This window comes from Xyrauchen texanus, chromosome 35, assembly GCF_025860055.1.
Source record: "Xyrauchen texanus isolate HMW12.3.18 chromosome 35, RBS_HiC_50CHRs, whole genome shotgun sequence".
NCBI lineage: Eukaryota > Metazoa > Chordata > Actinopteri > Cypriniformes > Catostomidae > Xyrauchen > Xyrauchen texanus.
Genome location: NC_068310.1, coordinates 1,321,743 through 1,345,230, shown reverse-complemented (window position 1 = coordinate 1,345,230; position 23,488 = coordinate 1,321,743). Strand labels below are relative to the sequence as shown.

At 42.3% G+C, this 23,488-nt stretch overlaps 1 pseudogene; it reads left to right on the top strand.

Annotated features, from left to right (window-relative positions):
• LOC127629285 (RAF proto-oncogene serine/threonine-protein kinase-like) overlaps window positions 1–22,615 on the top strand; it is a 31,629-nt pseudogene extending 9,014 nt beyond the window's left edge.
• Window positions 22,616–23,488: the final 873 nt, after the last annotated feature.

Below are 23,488 nucleotides of genomic sequence, written 5' to 3'. Positions count from 1 at the left end.
CAGTCCAAGGGGCACAGAGACAGTCCAAGGGGGCACAGAGGGCAAGAAGGCAGTCCAAGGGGCAGGGACAGGTTCAGGAGGCCTGGGAGGCGGCCACAGGACAGCCATGGGAGGCTCAAGAGGCGGAGCTGAGGGAGGCTCTGGAGGCTCAGGAGGCGGAGCCGAGGAAGGCACAGGAGGCGGAGGCCTGGAAGGCTCTGGAGGAGGAGCCGAGGGAGGTGGCGCCGTAGGAGGCTCTAGAGGCGGAGGCCTGGAAGGCTCTGGAGGCGGAGATGAGGCAGGTGGCACCGTAGGAGGCTCTAGAGGCGGAGGCCTGGAAGGCTCTGGAGGCGGAGCCGAGGGAGGTGGTGCCGTAGGAGGCTCTAGAGGCGGAGGCCTGGAAGGCTCTGGAGGCGGAGCCGAGGGAGGTGGCGCCATAGGAGGCTCTAGAAGCGGAGCCGTGGAAGGCTCAGGAGGTGGCTACAGGCACTGGCTCTGGGACGGTCGAGGCTACAGGCTGGCTCAGGGGCGGTCGAGGCTACAGGGCTGGCTCAGGGATGGTAGGGGCTGCAGGCGCTGGCTCGCTGACGGTAGGGGCTGCAGGCGCTGGCTCGCTGACCGTGGGGGCTGCAGGCGCTGGCTCGCTGACCGTGGCTGGCGTAGGCGCTGGCTTGCTGACCATGGCTGGCGTAGGCTGGGAAGCGGAAGCCTTTCTTCTCCTCCTCTTCCTCCGGGCGGACGAAGTTGGCAGCACTGGCTCCTTGACCAAGGCAGGCGTGAAGGGACGAACCATGGGTGAATGTTCATGTTCCCACTGTTTTGATGTTTCTGGAAGGTCTACTCTGTCTCAACTGGTGTGATGTCGCTGATGTTCCTGTGTTCTGATGTTCGCTCCCATGCCTGCCTTCCCGTGTTCATTCCAGCCGTGTATTCCCAGTTCCAGTGTTTCGTGTTCTAGTTTCGTTTTACCCATCGTGGTTATTTCCTTTGTTCCAGTCTTGTTTGTTTTCACTTTGTCTTCAATAAAACCCTCACGTAGATCCAAACTCCTCGTCTGCCTCTGCCTCCTCTCGCACTTCATAACAGTTACAGTTTGATACATGTTTTTTTCATTTTGCACATTATTGTTATCTAATATGTGTTATTTATTTTGACTAAAATTACGTGCCATTTTTGGTTAGGGTAAAATTGACTAAAATTAATGAATATGATATGAGAAAATATTGACTACTTTTAAAGGACATTTAAATTGATCAAAATAACAAAAACTGTGAAATTGAACACTGGCAAAGTATAATTAAGTAAGTTTGGGGTTTGTTCAAATCAGTATGAGCAAGTAATAGTGATACTTTACTAAGTTACTCTTTTGAGAACATTGCCAGAACAGAGGTTTGAATCATGTAGTCTGTGTTTCCATTTGACATATGTTTTCATTAACTCAGTATACAGATATTTATCCCCTCACATTTTTTATTACATCAGTGCTAAAACCGGAGCAGAGCTGACCCAGAGACTGCGCTCCACCTCCACACCAAACATCGTGAAAAGCACCACAACGACTGTGGACAGCAGCCAGTTTGAGGTAACAGCATATCAGAGCACAGAACCGCTTTACTTTCAAAAAACACATATGAGAATCCTGCTGCAGACCGTCTCTTCCTCAGTCACATCATTCATGAAGATTATCTGCTGCTCTCTCTGTACTTTCATCCATTTGTTCTGTTATAGATGGTTTATCAGCTCTCTGTCTCAAGATATTAACTGAACTTCTTGATCGTGCCTGATATCAAAATGCAATGACAGATCAAACAGCACATCTGAGGCTCAGCTAATACAAATACTCCTCTAACAGAACTGAGAATTCCACTTGAAACATGTTGTGATGTAGGCTCAATAAACATATAGGCTAAAATGAAATGCTTCTGTCTGAAGAGAACAGAAGAGTAGGTAATGTGCATGCAGGCTCGTGTCTTTCAGTGTGCACTTGGCTTAAAACATTGTTTAGCAGTTGTGTGTTGTTTCTTATTTTCTGTTCTCTTTTTACTCTAGGGCGCCATACGTGGTCACTGCTCTGGTAAGAATTAATCACTGAAACAACATCCATGTGAATTCCATGAGAAATTATTTTGCTATAGTTCATTAATGCCATGAAATGGGATCATGTTATTTTTAAACGGACTTTCAGCTGGCAGTTCACCATATCAAAGCCCTACAGGCTGGAACCAGAACAAAAGACCCGTGCTGGCCCAAAGAGAGTGTGCCCTGTCCCTCAACACACAGGACAAAGTCAAAATCATAAGCTCTGTGAAGCTATGTGCTCATTCTCTTTGGTTGATGGTTTCTTGTTTTATTGATTGTATATGTAACTGTATCTTTTCAAGTGCTGTTTAATATGGTCACCCTAATTGCCACATAAATGCCAGTCTGGTTGCAAAATCATCTGATGTATATCATCTAATAATTGGATTCAAATATTTTAATTCATTTAAAAAGAGATTTCCCCCCTTAAATATATTCAATGCAGGTAGCTACTTTGTGTTTGTAGCATGTAGTATGTACTTTTAAGGGCAACTTGACTGTACTTGAAATATCTTAAATTATGAATAACTTGTGGCTTGGCAAACTGCTAACGTCCCTTATTATTTTTTGTGGCCGAGGGATAAAAGAGAATCGAGTTATTACTGGGAGATTGAAGCTACTGAGGTCATGTTGCAGTGCAGGATCGGCTCTGGCTCATTTGGGAATGTATACAAAGGGAAGTGGCATGGTAAGCATCAGTTTAAGGCCCAAGTATACTTTGGTTTTGACACAAACGCTTAGCGTATGCGTGCAGTCGAACGCTCAGCCTTTCAATGTATACTCCTTATGACTGTGTGTGCATATACAGGCAGTTGGCACATGCATGCTACGACTGCTATGAGATACTGAACTACTTCTTACAGGAGTTTAGACCAATAAAGATGTTTTTATAGTCCTTCAGACTCGAGTTATACATATGCTATACAAATGTACTTCCTGACCTCCTCACACACACGCTCTTAAAGTGCTCATCCACTGTTGTTGATCCACCTTCATCTCCAGTTGTTTACTGCGTATACATCATCTTTTGCACTTCTTCCTGAAAGCAGTGGCTCAACTGTGAGTGTTGTCACCTTGTGCATGTGCATACGGCACATTTAAAGTGTTTAGAAATATCATGCTGCACGTGTTTATTGCTCGAGCTCTCTTCTGATGATGAAATTAGCATCACGCCAATTGTTCACATATGCCTAGCGTTAGCGTCTAACCGAAATGCTTTAGGCTTAACCCTGTAGACTGCAGTTTAGTTCTGCTTCAGTATAATCTGTTATCTAGCAGTCACTATGATGTAGCACTAGTGTTTTGCAATTGATAGGTTATGACTTGTAAACTTACACTAAGATATGTTTTAGGTGACGTGGCTGTGAAGATATTAAAAGTTACCAACCCGGCCTGAGCAGTTTCAGGCCTTCCGCAATGAGGTGGCAGTTCTAAGGTGAGGCTTTAATATCCATAGTTAATGAATCTCTCATCCCACTTTGTAAGATACTTTTAGGGCAGTATACTTGAGACTTATTCTTAAATTTGATTATATGGGAATCCAGAACTTGCACAAGAGCATACAATGCCCACTAAGGCCAGAAACATACATACATACATGAAAATGAATGCAAATGCTTGGACAACAACAGTTTAATTAACCTCATCAGAAGTATTCTCTTCAAATTGTTGCTTTGTCATGACAAAATTGCAAATTCACTAAATACGCACTTTCAGCAGGTTAAAAAGATGATTAGCGCTCAGAATTGGCCTGCAAGATGAGAATTGTGCTTTAAAAACTGCATTCAGCACAGATTTTGTGGGCGTGTTTGCACCATTACCTGATCTGCATAATTTAATTTGTGAATCAGGCGCAAAACAACGCAGACAGCATGTGTAAATACCAGTCGCAATTCATTTTTAGCGATTTCTCCCCTTACTGTTGAAGAAGGCTTCTGCTGCCTCTTGTGGCAACATTGAGAATGCAAAGTGTACTAGCATTTCATAATGAATTGGGTTCTGACACATTTAGGTTCTGACACAACTCACTGATGCACAAAATTGAGCACATACTTGCGTAGAGTATGTTTCAGGCCTAAGCTGTGCTATATATGTAGCAAGTTTGTATTTGATGCATTTGCATTGTGTCCTCTTGGCTTCTTGCTGGCAATAGAAAAACCTGACATGTCAACATCCTTTTGTTCATGGGCTATATGACGAAAGACAATCTAGCCATTGTGACACAGTGGTGTGAAGGCAGCAGTCTCTACAAACACCTTCACGTGCAGGAGACAAACTTCCAGATGATTCAACTGATTGATATCGCCAGACAGACAGCTCAGGGCATGGAGTGAGTCAACGCATCTCAAATCCTGGGATTCTTGGATTATTCTGCTGTAAATGTGCATGACTTTATCCTTTGTCACAAAATTTTTTAGCATGTTGTATTCCCTCTTTCAGCTATCTACATGCAAAGAGTATCATCCACCGCGACATGAAATCAAACAGTATCCTTATGAGATATCTAATTTACTTGAATTTAGGTCTGAAGGCAAAGTCGACAGTTTAGCAATTTTGCTGTAGTTGCACAGTTCTTCACAAACTATCTGAAGCACAAAAAGCCAAGAGCTTTCAAATATCCAAAGCTGCTACAATGAGTGCCTCTGGATTTGAGAAAAGGTTTGCCATTTTTTTGACCTATAAAAATATTTGAAAGATGTTCAAGAGATATTAGTAGCAAAGGAAGCAGGATATCGAGCACAACTGTATATTCTGGTTTGCGTTCAGAGTTAACGTTAAATGAAATAATGTTTTTTTTTTTTTTTTGATTCTGACCAGGAATCTACACTATTTGTGTAAGTCTATTATTGTATAATGATCAATTTTATAGTAGCCCATGTGTTGGCCACTTTACATGTCAGTCAAATGGTCTTTTCCTGTTTAACCCTTTAAAATCTGTGACCTATCAGCGGGGCAAGTAGTGTGTAATAAATTTACACCAACATGTTAAAAAGTCATATGTGGGACCGTTTGCAAGCTTAGCATCTAGAACTTTTCACAGAACTCCATCTCCATATTTGCATTTATGCTACTTAAAATAACAAGGTGAAAAACTGCCATGTCACAAAGCTTCTAGTCCTCTCTGAGGCCGAGATATTGGATGGAACAGTGGTGAAGATGTGTGGGATCACAAAATAGACAATGTCTATGGGCGAGCACTTGGCGAATGATCAGCTGCGTTAGAGCGTCACCTGCATTTCACATCTGTATATTGTGATGGATAGAGGAAAAAAAAAAATTCTAGTATTTGCTTCCATCTAGTGGAATGAATTTACACTTTTAGCACAGACAAAGAGCAAACAGAGCCTGAATTACAGGCTTAAAAATGTATGTTCATCATATGATTGCCATCTTATACAATGTTTTTTATGAATTATTGGAACCTTTTTGTTATTTGAATGGTCTTCTGTAAAATAAGTCCTATATTTTGCAATTATTCCACAGGATGTGTTTAAGGTGAGCCTTTAAATTTGGGTGTCGAAAAATTTCAGGCGGCAGCCAACACTTGCAGCAGAGCTGAAGGGGCCAAGTGGGCATTGACACTAACTCAAGCACAGACATCTTCTTACATGAAGGATTGACAGTGAAGATTGGAGATTTTGGACTGGCCACAGTGAAGGCTAGGTGGAGTGGATCTCAACAGGTGGAGCAGCCCTCAGGATCAATTCTCTGGATGGTCAGCATCTAAACATCTCACATTTGACCTGTTTCATATCATTTGGACTGAGCATCAGTCACTATGCTTCACCCATGTTTGTGCTTGTCACCTCTCAGTCTCCTGAAGTGATCCGAATGCAGGACAACAATCCGTACAGTTTCCAGTCAGACGTATATTCATACAGCATTATGCTGTTTGAACTGATGACCGGAGAGCTGCCCTACTCGCAGATCGCCAACAGAGATCAGGTGACACGTGCGAGAAATAAACACACACTTGAAAAGAAAAAGTTGTACTTTAATATTCAATAACTATTAAATCTGAGGCATAGCAGCAATATAACCGACATTTAGAAATTTCTCAAGTCGTTTCTAAGGGGATGGTCTAACCTGTTATTTTCCCAGATTAAATGTGCAAAATGTGAATGTATTTGATAACATGACACTAGTGAAGACCCAGTTACTCATGTTTAATGAACATACTGTTGCACTATTTTTATGAATAATGAATCGGAAGAGGCAGTCATTAAAGTACTTGAAATGTATTGTTAGTGTATATATGTACCTGTATGTGTGTGTGTGTGTGTGTGTGCGTGCGTGCGTTGCAGAGTCTCACCGCTAAATTTAGATGTGTAAACTAATCTGGGCTCTAGAGTCTCCACACTATGCAGTGGGATGAACCCCTGCCGTGTGTGTGTGTGTGTGTCTGTCTGTGTGTGTGTTCATATTTGTTCATACATGTCAGCATTGATGTATTCTTTTTTGATCAACTAGCAGAGAGGCCGCATTTAACGCTCTGGGGTTGACGGACACGCTGGCGCGTCCTGCTGGATTTTTCCACAAAACAATTATCTGGATTTTTAAAACAAATATTCTCCTGCAATGTAATATGTATGAAATGTACAGTTTTCCTGGCTCAGCTAATTATCCCTAATGTGATCACACCCACGGGCAGAGGGCGCTATTCATATGCTAATGTACTGAGACGTTCAAATCAAATGGTAAACACCCCCGACTGTGCCTTAAAAGCAACAAGTTCATTCACTTTTCTGCACTTTTGAAAGATAGCACGATACACAGGCGGGAATCTCCTGGATAGTGAAGAAGAGTTAACATTTTCCTCAGAAGAAGAGCGGTACTCCGATGAACGTTTGTATTTTGAAGAGTGACTTGACCCAGCAATTTCGGACGAGTAAGTCATTTAGTTTTCATTAGTTGACATGCTATTTTATATAAACATGTACATATTTTATTAGTGGGACTGTTTTCATACTTGCCAGCCAGGATTCAGAGTATGTAAAGAAAATGTATAGTCTCCTGCAGGAGAGGCTGGAGGGGAGGCTGTCCCCTTCCACCTTGAAGGTGTATGTTGCTGCTACCGCGGCCCACCACAACGCAAGCACGACTTAATCATCAGGTTCCTAAGAGGTGCCCGGAGGTTAAATCCTTGCCGGCCAAGCTTGTTCCCCTCCTGGGATCTCTCAGTCGTCCTCAGTCGTCCTCTTCAGAGACCCCCCTTCGAGCCGCTAGAATCAGTTGGCCCTCTCTCTAAAGACTGCCCTGTTGATCGCGCTCGCCTCCATCAAGAGGGTCGGGGACCTGCAAGCGTTCTCTGTCAGCGACACTTGCCTGGAGTTTGGTCCGGCAGACACACATGTAATCCTAAGACCGCGTCCGGGCTACGTGCCAAGGTTCCTACCACGCCCTTCAGAGACCAGGTAGTGAACCTGCAAGCACTGCCCCGGTAGGAGGCAGACCCAGCCCCTTCGTTGCTGTGTCCGGTACATGCTTTGCGTACCTACTTGGACCACACGCAGAGCTTTAGATGCTCTGAGCAGCTCTTTGTCTGCTTTGGTGGACAGCGGAAAGGGAACGCTGTCTCCAAACAGAGGCTTTCCCACTGGGTGGTGGACGCCATTTCACTGGCCTATAACACCCAGGCCGTGCCCCCCCCCCCCCTGCGGGCCCGAGCACACTCAAGAAGGAGTGTTGCGTCCTCGTGAGCACTGGCCAGAGGCACCCCCTGGCAGACATATGTAGAGCAGCGTGTTTTTCTCAGGTCCGAGCGGTAGAACTTGGTAACACGCTGACAGACTGGTCGGATGGAACGCTTCAACCTAGCGCCCTTTCCCTCGGCCGTGGTAAAATTGTGCGCTTTCTCTCCCAGGAGATCCCATTCATTCAGATCTCTGGATGACTCCTCCCTAGCCCTATTGGTCCGCAATTCAGCAGAGGAATTTGCCAACCCAATCCACTGCGGGTACTCAAATCTACCCTGTATTGGAGTAGGTGCTCCACAGATCGGGACTCCTGCGTGGACTCCTCCTGTGTGTATTTTCCTTGGTACGGTCCCCTTACTAGTGGACCCGCATCTCCCTTAGGCAGTTCCAGCTGCCCTCCAGTCACCGTGTTGTAGCAACTTCCCCCTCCTTGATGCTGGATCTACCTCCACGCCAATTTTCCACATGTGACCTGAGTGGCCCATGTGATGTATTTAGCCCCTTTTACCTCCCCCTTCCTGGGCAGGTGTGGTCTCCATGAGGGTCTTTTCCCCCTGAAAGAATAAGAAACTGGGTAAGACCCCTTCCCACGATGCGTGTAAGGGCCCCAGCCCTTTGGCTCTATGCGAGAAACATAGAGTGAAAAGAGGCCCAGTTAGGCTTGGCCTGTTTCCAGGTTTGCAAACGTCGCCTTGTTCCCCTGTTTAGGGTAACCAGAAGGATTCCGACGACTTTTATGGGGCATTGGGGATGGGTACGTGCAGTCTGACACAACTGGTCGCCTTTGCACGTGAAATACTTGCCCGCTCTTGTGTCAGCAGTGCACTTACACGGCTCAGCGCATGGCGTGATTTAAATTAGACCCCTAGTGTCGCGTCTTCGCACAACGTTGAAGTGAGCGACAGACGGGGAACGTCTAGGTTACGCATGTAAAATGCAAAACAATCTTCAAAATTCTTTAAATAGGCTTTGTTTCTTCATGTGAAATATATTGTGCATTGTGTGTGTATTTTCCTCTTTGATTTTAGTGTGAAATGTGATCTGGACTTTTCAGCCAGTATTGATTATTTGAGAGAATAAGAAAGTCTCTGAAACCATCATCAGCCTGTGAACAAATTAAAAGTGAATATTGTGAAAATGAATTAATATCCTGCACATAATTAAATGTCGAAAGGGCTTGCGATAATATGAATTATAGATATCTAAAATTCAACAAAATTTTCTCTTGTTAAAATGCAATTCTTAAGATCAACAAAGGAATGTTATGTGAAAATATTTTTTATATAAAAATGACCTCATTATTCACAAAAATGCATTCTTGTTTTCAAAAATTATAATTTTGATAAGTAATTTTCCATAATGATTTATCATTCACTCCTGTTCAAAACAATTACAGATATCTAGAATTATTAATGTGAAATATTTTTGAAGTTATATAGAATATTAACAATATAATCTAAATACTTTTGCTGATGTTGTAAAATTGAGCAATATTGTGAATATCGCAATGATTTTAATGTGCTTTCATTTGGCCATTAAGTTTCATAAAGAGTGCATCAGTAGACTCAATTCAAAGTCGTTCAAGTCTGCACAATTAATCAAAATAATGAGTTGGTCATATGTGATTATTAAGCCACAAAAGGCTGTGATTTAAAGAAAGATAAACATGGTCTGTGTGTGATTCAGAATAAAATATTGAAGCACTGAACTGTGTGCACACGCATGGCAGTGCTCTCAGACTCTGATCAGTTCACGTGCATTGTGAAATCAAAATAATGCAGGTTCAAGCATTCAAGCAATTCCAAACATTAGTAACCGCTACAAGTTATTATACAAATCTACAAACACAGCTCAGAATAACAGAAAAGGAAAAAATTACATTTCAGGAAACATGGAATATTGTAAACTGTCAAATACACATCGCCTTTTCTGTGTCAAAATAAAAGCCACAGGTGAAGATGAATTAAATTTAACAGCACTTTCGGAGACAAAATAAAAGCCCCACGTGGAGGTGAAATAAATATGACAGCACTTTCGGTGTCAAAATAAAAACTCCATGTGGAGGTGAAGTAAATATGATAGCACTTTCGGTGACAAAATAAAAGCCCCAGGTGGAGGTGAAGTAAATATAACAGCACTTTCGGTGACAAAATAAAAGCTACAAGTTGAGGTGAAGTAAATATGACAGCACTTTTTTGTCAAAATAAAAGCCCCAGGTGCAGGTGAAGTAAATACTGACAGCACTTTCAGTTGTTAAAATAAAAGACCCAGGTGCAGGTGAAGTAAACAGGACAGAAATAAATGACTTTTGTTTAATGCAAATCTAATAATCAATTTAATAACGATAATTCAGCATTATATTATTATAATCAACCTGATGTGTCACAGTAATAATTTATTATTATGCAATGTTTAACTGGGGTTTTAAAAATATGTCAGTGAAGTTGCTTTGCACAGTAAAAACATTTGAAGGTAAATAATGCTTTTTAATAATCTACTATGTATTATTGTGTATGAAATATAATATAAACAATTATTGAATTTCATTCTTCCTTGTGTTTATTAAATGAAAGTAGGGCTGCAACTAACAATTATTTTGATAATCAATTAATCTAACAATTATTAGAACGATTATTCGACTATTTTAATGATTAATCATAAGCTCCTAACCGATTATTCAGCTTGTGCCCCAACTTAAAAGGTTGTATTAAACGTGATTTAAGGTGATTTTAACCAGTAAGAAAGACTTTTCTCCAAAATACTGCTGCCGTTCCTCTTCCATCCATCTTTTAAATTTACTCAAGCATAAATCTCTAATTGGGATTGGCATCTCATATCTAGCAACCTTGAACATGTTAAATGCTAGTGTAGATGCGTTAGGTCCCAATGCAAGATAACTCAAATATCCAATGAATAAAAAAACATTTTTTAGAATAAATGAGCCTTGGGCCAGTTTAAACCATGTGGAGGCCCGTGGGACGTAAATTGCCCATGTGTGAGTTACCGTAATTAGAAATTACAGCTTTTAGTAGTTGCAATTCCGTTTTATTGTATGATATCAAGAATTATTATTTCCATAAGTAATGAATTAATTTAATATCTAGAAAAAGTTATATCTTTTTCCTAGTGCAAACCTGATTACTGAGAACGAAATGTGCATTTTCACTTGTAGAAATTATTTTGCTGATCTTAAGAATTATCATATTAACTAGTAAAAATGTAATTATATATATATTTGTAATTCATATCATGCAGGATTAAATGTCGAAAGGGCCTGCCATTGTCCTACAAATAAGAGACATTAGTACTTCATATCTGCTGTGTTATCATCAGTAGCAAAGTATATTGCAGAATATGAATATTTCTAAAAATCTCAAAGTCTCAATTTTCATGGTAGGTCTGGGGTATCTGTCTCCAGATCTCAGTAAGCTTTATAAGAGCTGTCCTAAAGCCATGAAGAGACTGGTGGCCGACTGCATCAACAAGACCAAAGACGAGAGGCCTCTTTTTCCACAGGTACATCAGTTTGCCTTTGACATATGACGTAACTGGACAGACATGACATAAAATCAATGAGCAAATAATACAGAGGTCAACAAACATCCATTGTTGATGTTAAGGTAACACTTTGCTAGGACACCTGTGTGAACTTGAGAACCAACTTCATAAATCTACTAAAAATCACTAAGGATTGTTATACTAACAAGTATACTAAGTTATGTGATGATGTATTTGCAGATGACTAGGGCTGAAAAGTTTAGTTGACGATATCGATAAAAAATAAAACATTGTCACCAAAAACGTATTTGTCGAATAGTTGTTTGATTTAATTTAACATAACATGAGATCATTTGAAACTAATAATGGCGCATGAGAGGAGCACCGACCGCAGCTTACATCTGATTGAGAAGAGGAAGAAGAGACAGCTCACAGTCCAGACGCACTCCAAACTTTCCAAACAGCTTAAGGTGAATGTAGTAGTGTAAGTATATATAAAATAAATACAGAAGCACTCTAGTGGAATAAAGTGAAGCCGGAGCTGCCATTCCACTTAAGCAAAACTTGCATGTTGAGCATCTTTAAGGAAACACCCGCTGTTATATCTTTAATGCATCCTTTATTAAACGCTTCATGAAGTCGCTTTAAGTGTCCCGATCTAAGGGGAGAGATTGAAATTGCACCGTTGATGCACACTCTCTCACAGAGACACTCATCCCTCACATGCACTCGCTACAACTAGATTATAACGTGATGGCCCGTGACATAGTGAATCAAAATACATATGTGTTGCAGTGTGAAGGAAATCGGCAATAGGCAGCTCTATTAAGAAGAGAAAGTTAAAAATGGAAAGAAGTTAACAGCAAGGTGAGAGGTTAGTCTTCGCCCCATTATACACTGCAACAAAATACGTTTTTGCCTTGTTTTCCAATATAAATATCTAAAACTCCTTTAAAACAATGTGCATTTATTTTAGCAGCTATAATGCAGAAGAAGAATTTGTTTTCTGAGAATGCTGAATATAATATGAAATATTTTAAAATAACATAAGACTCCTTAAAACAACAAATATTCACCTGAGCAGCAGCATATAAGATATTGAGACTTGCTTTTAGAGAATAGATCGTGAATATAAGAATATTTTGTCTTTACTGCACTCACAAAATACACTTATATACAAAATACTCTTATGTTCAAGCTACATTCTCTGAAAACAATTCTAAACATCTTATATGTTGCTTCTCAAGGAAATGCTTCTTGTTTTAAGAATTAATTTTATATTTTTAATGGAAAACAAGACAAAAACAGTTGATAACAATAGGATTTTTTGGCATTTAATTATTTACTGAATTAAACTTATTTAAAGTTTTTTTCCAGTCATTCAGTAAATGTAATTTAGAGGTATTTTTTATAGATCATTTTGTCCTCATTATTGTTAGTAAGCATGTTAGTAAGCATACAACCATTTAAGTCGGGGGACAAGCTGAATAAACGGTTAAGAGCTTATGATTAATCGTTGCAATAATCGCCGTATAGTGGAATAATCGTTCTAATAATTGTTAGATGAATCTTTTATCAAAATAATTGTTCGTTGCAGCCCTACTTTACAGCAATTTTCACAAGTTATTACATGGCCCTCAGGAATACAATTTTTATTTGTCAGTGGTGGTATTCTGCAGTCAAATATTTTATATACTAATGACCACTAAAGCCGCAGTCACACTAGGCTTTAAGGATGCTAAAATTACATCAGACACCGCTACGGACAGGATGTGATGTCACGCTCAAGGTTTATGCTACTATTTGTTCTCTATAAAATTAATTATTATATGGACTATGTATTGTATAAAAATCATACCCAAGATCATAAATATAACCATTACTTTTGTCTGGCATTTACATTTCTTTTTTGGATGCCATCACAGCATTGCATTATGGGTGATACTACAACCTTTTAATTCAAGGAATAAGCTAAATAATCGGTTAAGTGCTTTGATATTTTGTTGATATTAATGATATTGAATGATATTGTTGAAATTAAATTCATACATTTTTAAGTGTCTTAAAAGTTTCCACATAATTTTGGGGAAATTATGTGAAATATTACTTGTTATTTAACCCCATTAAAAATCAATAAGTAAGCATATTTTGCAATAAGGAAATAAAGCCTACATTTAAGACCATTAAGTTGTTTTGCTTTGTGACATAATTTGCAGGACAATTAAACACATTTTACCTCCCAGTTCTTGGTACTGTACCTTACCTTGTCCAGACGTCTTACCTTTACTATTCTTATTGTTTCTTATGATGATTGTCATTACTGTAACACCGCAATTTACAGTGCATCCGGAAAGTATTCACAGCGCTTCACTTTTTCCACATTTTGTTATGTTACAGCCTTATTCCAAAATGGATTAAAATCATTATTTTCCTCAAAATTCTACAAACAATACCCCATAATGACAATGTGAAAGAAGTTTGTTTGAAATCTTTTCAAAATCACATGTACATAAGTATTCACAGCCTTTGCCCTGACACTCAATATTGAGCTTAGGTGCATCCTGTTTCCACTGATCATCCTTGAGATGTTTCTGCAACTTGATTGGAGTCCACCTGTGGTAAATTCAGTTGATTGGACATGATTTGGAAAGGCACACACCTGTCTATATAAGGTCCCACAGTTAACAGTGCATGTCAGAGCACAAACCAAGCCATGAGTCCAAGGAATTGTCTGTAGACCTCCGAGACAGGATTATATCGAGGCACAGATCAGGGGAAGGGTACAGAAAAATGTCTGCAGCATTGAAGGTCCCAAAGAGCACAATTGCCTCCATCATCTGAAAATGGCCCACTACGCCACTACCATTTTATATAATGAATCGCACTGAATTAACGTGTTAAATCGACAGCCCCAATTGTTATGCATGTACAGACAAACAAAAATCCCGTTTCATGCAGATATTAATATCTGAAATACCTGGAGAAACCACTACATATTCCACAGTTAATGTAGCCTACAAATTCAGCTTCATCTGGTAAGAAAAAAATAATAACAAAATATTATTGTTTTTTAAATATTATGCTATTATTATTTAAAGGCATATACAAGGCATATTTAATTAATAGAATCTATAAATGTAAGAGTAACACTTAAAATGGCCATTTCATTTAGTTTTGACGCACTTCGGTTTAAGCCCATTCCACTCCCGACTCTATCCAAATACAGAGACTGATACAGATAATTTTGTTATATGAACAGATACAGATAATGGCTTCACACCCATAATGCATACCTTTCACCCCAGATGTCCCCACATTTGTGTACAATAGAGAAATTGAATCAGTGCTTTGAAATTGGCCAGTTTACGGTTTAATTTCACATAATTGCTATTGGAGGAAATATCAAAAGATGATGTAGAATTGGAGCTTGTCTGTATCTGGGATTATTAGAAGAAATTTATTAAAATACTAGGAAAAATACAACACAACTGGTGGAATTAGTGCGCATTTAATCCTGTATTACACTCTTGAAATAAAAATATGGAAAGCCTTTTTACATTATGTAATTTCATTAGTCCCTGCAGAAAATATTTAGTGAAACACGGGCTGCGGTGTCCGAACAACACACAAAATGTATCAATCCTCTTCACTCTGCTCAAATCACAAAATGTTGTGCTTGTATTCTTTTCTAACCAACATAAAACGCTAATTTATTTTTCTTTTGCAAGTGCAAATAAACACGATGGGATGAAATGCAAATACAAACATGAATTAGTCTTTACTGGAACAGCCAGCATTATCTGCAGTCGATTTTTCAAAGAGATGTTGGAATTTACATTAAAACTCTGTCCACCACTTTAAAAAACAAAACATCATAATAGTCCGTCCATCACAAGTGGTCCAGTATGGGCTGCTTGACCATTTTAATTTTCATAATTTTTTATTGAGGCAAAATGTAATTTTCTTTTTTGAGGAGACGAAGTCAAGTTTTTAAAAGTAAAAATTGTATTTATTAACAAGATAGAATAAGTACAGAAACCATTTCCCCAGCTGGGGATCCTGTCTGCATCACCCGTGAAGCTCCACTCAAAAAGACCCCGTTTCTCCTGTGTTCCCTTCTTTTCTACATTTCTGACCCATGGTGTATTCCTTTGTTCTCAGTTTTTTACTCTTTTGATTGGCTTATTTCTGCCGCAGGGACATCTCCAATATTCTAAGAGATAAGTTTCATTTATTCCGTTGTTTCGTTTTTGCTGCCATGGGATTACTGGTTTTGCCTCCCATTGGTTCACTCTTATCAGTTCCTTGCTTAAAGAATTTCCAATGTAGAAACATTTTCTAGGTTCCCCATATTTCCTGTGTCAGAAATGCAGCTGCAGTTTATCACACCTTATTACCACTTATCCTTTTAGCGTTTTTGGTTTTAACATATATTTTCTAGTTAGTTACACACATCATTCATCATTTGTTAGCAGGCATACATTGTTTAAAATTTGTCACACACATATATACTGATTATGATTGTAATACACAACAAAGTATTTTTTTATTTTAATTTTACTTGGTTTAATCACAACAGCCATCTTTGTGTCATGGCACATGACACATTTCAGTTATACAGCTGTTTACGGAAACCTCAATATCTCAGCTCAGGATGGTCCTAGCTACAAAAACTAATCTCTAGAGCACTGTCACGGTTGTAGGTGAAGGCAGACAAGAGACAAGGATCTAACTGCAGCAATACTTTATTGGAACAACGGGCAACACGAAAACACACGAACAAAGAAAACATCCAACAGTAGGAAACAGGGAACAGTAAAACAAAAACACGGAAGGCATATGAAGATAGAACAGGCGGGGTAACATCGACGGAAACAGGCATCCACATACATCAAAGACCGACAGGGGAATGGAGAAACAAACAGGGTTAAATACACAAACACAATGAAGACTAAACGAGACACAGGTGAGAACAATGAAGAGTGCAGGCAGTGAGAGAGGCCAGGAATTGTGGGAATTGAGTTTTCTTAGACAGAGTCTGGTGAAAACACGGGCCGGTCCACAAGGAACGTGACATGGAGTGTGAAGTGCTGAGTGAAACAGAAAACATGGGACAGACAACAAGGGATCGTGACATAACCCCCCCTCAAAAGGATCGGATTCTAGACAAACAAAAAGAAAACAAACAAAATCATCCAAGAAGTGAAGGGGGTCCTAGCAAACAAAGAAGGTACATAAGGGGCAAACAGACAGACCAAAGGGGCCACAAGGGACACAAAGACAGACTAAGGAGGCACAAGGGCAAGGAGGCAGTCCAAGGGGAGCACATGGAGCAGACAGGAAGTCCGGGGGGCACAGAGGGCAAGAGGACAGTCCAAGGGGCAGAGACAGGTCCAGGAGGCCTGGGAGGTGGCCACAGGACAGGGACACGTTCAGGAGGCCTGGGAGGCAGCCACAAGACAGGGACAGGTCTAGGAGGCCTGGGAGACGGCCACCGGACAGGGACAGGCCCAGGAGGCCTGGGAGGCGGCCTCAGGACAGGTTCAAGAGGCCTGGGAGGCGGCCACAAGACAGGGACGGGTCTAGGAGGCCTGGGAGGCAGCCACCGGACAGGGACAGGTCCAGGAGGCCCGGAGGCGGCCCCAGGACAGGGACAGGTCCGGGGCAGAGCTGAGAGGGGCTCTGGAGACGAAGCTGAGGGAGGCTCTGGATGCTCAGGAGGCGGAGCCGAGGAAGGGGCGCCGTAGGAGGCTTTAGGGGCGGAGACCTGGAAGGCTCTGGAGGTGGAGCCAAGGAGGCTCAGGAGGCAGAGCTGAGGAAGGCTCAGGAGGAGGAGCCAAGGAAGGCTCAGGAGGCAGAGCCGAGGAAGGGGCGCCGTAGGAGGCTTTAGGGGCGGAGACCTGGAAGGCTCTGGAGGTGGAGCCAAGGAGGCTCAGGAGGCGACAGCTGAGGAAGGCTCAGGAGGGGAGCCGAGGAAGGCTCAGGAGGCAGAGCCGAGGAAGGGGCCGTGAGGAGGCTTTAGGGGCGGAGACCTGGAAGGCTCTGGAGGCGGAGCCAGGGAGGCTCGGGAGGTGGAGCCAGTGGGAGGCTCGGGAGGCGGAGCCGTAGGAGGCCCGGGAGTCTCTGGGGCGGAGCCGTAGGAGGCTCGGGAGGCAGAGCCGTAGGAGGCTTGGGAGGCGGAGCCGTAGGAGGCTCTGGAGTCTCTGGGAGCAGAGCCGTAGGAGGCTCGTGAGGCAGAGCCAGTAGGAGGCTCGATAGGTGGAGCCAGTAGGATGCTCTGAGAGGCGGAGCCCTAGAAAGCTCTGGAGTCTCTGGGAGCAGAGCCGTGGGAGGCTCGGGAGACGGAGCCGTAGGAGGCTCGAGAGGTGGAGTCATAGGAGGCTCGAGAGGCGGAGCCCTAGAAAGCTCTGGAGTCTCTGGGAGCAGAGCCGTAGGAGGCTCGGGAGGTGGAGCCGTAGGAGGCTCTGGAGGTAGAGCCCTGGAAGGCTCGAGAGGCTTGAGAGGCGGAGCCCTGGAAGGCTCGAGAGGCTTGAGAGGCGGAGCCCTAGAAGACTCGAGTGACTTGAGGGGCGAAGCCCTGGGAGGCTCGGGAAGCTCAAGAGGCGGAGCCCTGGAAGGCTCGAGAGGCTTGAGAGGCGGAGCCCTGGAAGGCTCGAGAGGCGGAGCCCTGGAAGACTCGAGTGACATGAGGAGCGGAGCCCTGGGAGGCTCGAGAGGCGGAGCCCTGGAAGGCTCGAGAGGCTTGAGAGGTGGAGCCGTGGAAGGCTTGAGAGGCTTGAGAGGCGAAGCCCTGGAAGGCTCGAGAGGTGGAGCCCTGGAAGGCTCAAGAGGCAGAGCCCTGGAAGGCTCGAGGGGCTGGCCCTTGGGCCGGTCATGGCTGCTGGCGCTGGCTCTTGGCGGTCATGGCTGCTGGCGCTGGCTCTTGGGTGGTCATGGCTGCTGGCACTGGCTCTTGGGTGGTCATGGCTGCTGGCGCTGGCTCTTGGGTGGTCATGGCTGCTGGCTGGCTCTTGGGTGGTCATGGCTGCTGCGCTGGCTCTTGGATGGTCATGGCTGCTGGCTGGCCCTTGGATGGTCATGGCTGCTGGCCTGGCTCTTGGGCGGTCGAGGCTACTGGTGCTGGCTCAGGGATGGTCGAGGCTACAGGCACTGGCTCAGGGACGGTCGAGGCTACAGGCACTGGCTCAGGGGCGGTCGAGGCTACAGGCGCTGGCTCTGGGACGGTCAAGGCTACAGGTGCTGGCTCTGGGACGGTCGAGACTACAGCGCTGGCTCTGGGACGGTCGAGGCTGGCAATGCTGGATCGCTGACCATGGCTGGCGTGGGCTCAGGCTCGCTGACCATGGCAGGCGTGGCGCTGGCTCGCTGACCGTGGCAGGCGTGGGCTGGCTCGCTGACCGTGGCAGGTGTGGAGCTGGCTCGCTGACCGTGGCAGGCGTGGCGCTGGCTCGCTGACCGTGGCAGGCGTGGGTGCTGGCTCGCTGACCGTGGCAGACGTGAGCTGGAGGCGGAGGCTTTCCTTCTCCTCCTCCTCCTCGGGCGGAAGAATTTGGCAGTGCTGGCTCATCGATCAGGGTAGGCATGGGCTCAGGCTCGAAAGCCGGAATCAAGAGGGGTGGTTCCTCGGTCGCGAGTTTCCTCAGAACGAGACTCACGTACTCCCTCCACGGGTGCTCTCCGGGTTCCGGCGCCTCTCTCCACCGGGATGATGGTAACCCGACCCAGTAGATGGTCTTCAGGGCGTCGTCATCGAACCTGGTGTGGATGGCGACCGTGGAGAAGAGTCGTGAGTACACGCGGACGGTAAAATTTGCCCGGGCCAGTTCGATGAAAACCGCTGCTAGATCCATTATTTGGTCGGTCTTTCTGTCACGGTTGTAGGTGAAGGCAGACAAGAGACAAGGATCTAACTGCAGCGATACTTTATTGGAACAACGGGGCAACACGAAAACACACAAACAAAGAAAACATCCACAATGGGAAACAGTAAAACAAAAACACGGAAGGCGTACGAAGATAGAACAGGCGGGGTAACATCGACGCGAAACAGGCATCCACATACATCAAAGACTGACAGGGGAATGGAGAAACAAACAGGGTTAAATACACAAACACAATGAAGACTAAACGAGACACAGGTGAGAACAATGAAGAGTGCAGGCAGTGAGAGAGGCCAGGAATTGAGATTTATACACAGACAGTGAAACACGGGGCATACCACAAGGAACGTGACATGGCGTGAAAGAAAACATCCACAATGGGAAACAGTAAAACAAAAACACGGAAGGCATCACGAAGATAGAACAGGCAGGGTAACATCGACGGGAAACAGGCATCCACATACATCAAAGACCGAAGGGGAATGGAGAAACAAACAGGGTTAAATACACAAACACAATGAAGACTAAACGAGACACAGGTGAGAACAATGAAGAGTGCAGGCAGTGAGAGAGGCCAGGAATTGTGGGAATTGAGTTTTCTTAGACAGGGACTGGTGAAAACACGGGCCGGACCACAAGGAACGTGACATGGAGTGTGAAGTGCTGAGTGAAACAGAAAACACGGGACAGACAACAAGGGATCGTGACAAGCACATTACAAGGTACATGTACATATAAACATTTTGCACATTCTTGTTCCTTTGACTTAAAACTTAAGTCCTAATGTAATGGTCAAGTTCCACTTTTAGGGGTCTCAGTCTAAATTTTTTTTAGGGGGTATCTAAGGAAATATAGTGTGCATGCAGAACATTTCAGGTTTGAGGTTTGAAAAAATGCACAAGTTGTTTTCTAGACTCGCTATGCCCGACAGAATCTAATGAGACATGTTTGATGATTTTAAGACAAACTCTTCAGAAGTTATAATTAAAAATAAGCTTTTTCATATCTCGTGACCAGTAGGGGCACTGCACCAAAATGCTGCTGGTAACATCAGGTCCTAATGGTGATGACACGTGCGAGTTTCATCCCAATCCCTAAAAGCGTTGCAGAGATACAGACTCAAGTTAAATGTTGCATGATCTTTATCAAATTCGTTGAAGTTCCATTCGAAAACAGTATGGTTTATCAAAATTATGTGAATAAATTCATGTCGTGAGTGCCCCTAGATGATGCAGGCCAATTCTCGTGTAAATTGGACAAACGGCCTAGGACAAGTTTGAAATTCAAAATGGCGGAAACATTTTCATGGCGTAAAATAACATCATAGGGGGCAACCGAAGCGTCTTGAGCCAAGGAATCAGAGGAAAAAATTATTTAGTTTACAGAACTCACGGTTCATAAGTTATTAACATAAACACATTTGCAAATTTGGGCAGTTGGTGGCGCTAGAGGATTTGAGGTAGAGATACCAAATTTGCTATAGTAACAGATCAGATGGTTCTCTATCTGTGTGCCAAATTTAATAACCTTCCATAAGCGGTTCTATGGGCTGCCATAGACTCAATAGTGGAAAAAGAAGAAGAAATATAGCCGCAAGCAGCGATACCTGGGTAAAGACAATTATCGGCACCATGAGCAGCAAAAGAAGCTTTGTGACATGTTTTTGTCCGATGAACAGTGTATGAGGAGTTAGAAAAAGTAACCTTTCCATCATAAAAACCCATTTATTTAAAAAAATAACTAAAATAGCTATTTCCTAGAATTTTAAACCAGTATGTGGCACTGTTCTGAAACTGCTCAGATAGTATCTGGGCATGATGGTTATCATGCAGGAAATCGTTTAAGAGTTATAAGCCAAAATAGGTATTTTTCTATCTCCTGGCCAGCAGGCAGTGCTTCAGTTAACCTCAGGGCCAAATGGTGATGACACGTACCAAGTTTTGTCTCAATCCCTCAAAGTGTTGCGTAGATGCAGCCTCAAGTACAATTTTATGCGTTCTTCATCAATTTAAAGCGCATTCGAAAGCGGTATGGCTTATCAAAATTCGGTGAATACATTTTTGTTGTGAGTGCCTCTAGATGATGCAGGCCAACTTTTGTGCAAATCGGACAAACACTCTAGGAGGAGTTAGAAAAAGTAGCTTTTCAAACATTTAAAAATAGCGGACAGGAAGTTTGCTCGATCATGACATAATTGGGATCATTGTTCTCGTCATGAACCACAGAATTTATCAAGACCAGTATCATGACAGTAGGCAAAATGAGCCAATAGCTATTAGCATTTTTAGAAATAGCATTATAATTTTTTACCACAAGGTGGCGATGTCTCAACGTTTTGAGTCCCGTCAGTGCATGGTGACAGACACATACTGAGTTTCGTAATGTCACGTCAAGTCTTTGGTAAAATACAGCATTTCATGTCTAAATTCAAAATGGCTGACATAGGAATTTTTCATATCGTTGGACTCGCTATACCCCACTGAATCTAATGAGAATTTGATGATTTTATGACAAACTGTTCAGAAGTTATAAGCAAAAATGTGCCTTTTCATATTTCGTAACCACTAGGTGGCACTGTTCCGAAACTCAGCAGGCACACTCGAGTCATGGTGCTTACCACAAATAATAACTTTGATATGAAGATGCTAAAGCATTACAGAGATATACCCTCATGTCCATTTTGGCATGCTCTTTGTCCAATTTGTTGAAGAGCCATTCAAAACGGTATGGTTTATCAAGATTCTGTGAATTTTTTTTTGTCGTGAGTACCTCTAGATGAATAACTTTTTGTCGAAAGCACCTCTAGATATTGCAGGCCAATTTTTGTGCAAATCAAACACAAAACCAGTTTGAAAAAGTAGTTTTTCTGAAAATTCAAAATGGCCAGCGTTCAAAAGGGGCGACATAGGAATTTTACATATTGCCCTACTGAATATAATTAGACCAATTTAATGATTTTATGACAAACTGTTCAGAAGTTATAAGCACAAATTTGCTTTTTTCATATCTCAGTAACCAGTAGGTGGCAGCGTAACAAAACGCTTGACATGGCATGTACCAAGTTTTGTCCCAATCCCTCAAAACATTATGGAGATACATCCTCAAATTACATTTTGCACTTTCTTTGATCGAATTAGTTAAAGCGTCATTGAAAAACGATATAGTTTATCAAAATTCTGTGAATAACATTGTATCGTGCGTGCCTCCTAGATGATTCGGACAAACAGTCTAGGACGAGTTTGAAAAAGTATGTTTTTCAGAAAATTCACAAGTTTTTTTTTTCACTTTTACAGTTAGACTGACCTGTTTCACTGTCCTGCCTCTTTGTCTCTGCTGTATTTTTGTGTAGATTCAATAGAGTTGCTGCAGCACTCACTGCCCAAAATCAACCGCAGCGCATCCGAGCCGTCACTGCACCGAGTGTCACACAGCGAGGAAATCACCTCCTTCACGCTCACATCCATGAAGCTGCCTGTCTTCTAGTGTTGCTACAGCACTTTTTATACAGAGCTGGTGACTGTAAGCTAAACTTCATAAGAAGAGTCACACAGCAGAAGATGAAGGGAACTCATGAATTGTTAACAGAATGAGATTCGTCCAACCTTTATGATGTTCTTACAATGAAGATGGATGTGTTTGACAAATGCACTTTGACAATGAGCTTTTAGGAATCATTTGCTATAAATAATCAATTCCTTACAATTTTTATCTGAAGCATTGGTGTCAGAAAAGATGTTGCCTTGAATGCATGAGGCACAAAAGGTGTTTAAATCATAAACAAAATAAAAGAACTTGATGAATTAGTCAGTATTCAGCTGCCATTAAACACTTTTCATTAGTAAGATGAAGATGGCTTGGCTTTAAATTCAAGATTTATTTTGTGATGTCAGATATAAGGTTTAATTAAAGATTCAAAGCAAAAACTGTTAATCAATTATTTTAATAAAATTAAACACATTTTTCTGCCATTCTTGTAAATTGTAAATTGACACCAATGCTTCAGATAAAAATTGTAAGGAATTGATTATTTATAGCAAATGATTCCTAAAAGCTCACATCCATCCAACACATCCATCTTCATTGTAAGAACATCATAAAGGTTGGACGAATCTCATTCTGTTAACAATTCATGAGTTCCCTTCATCTTCTGCTGTGTGACTCTTCTTATGAAGTTTAGCTTACAGTCACCAGCTCTGTATAAAAAGTGTTGTAGCAACACTAGAAGACGGGCAGCTTCATGGATTGTTGCACTGGGTCTGTTTCTAATGCTTTCTTTAATCATCAGTTGAGATGGGAATTGATTTTGCTTCCAACTCTGATTCTGCTTATTGATTCCAGTTCCTTAATGGCTCCATT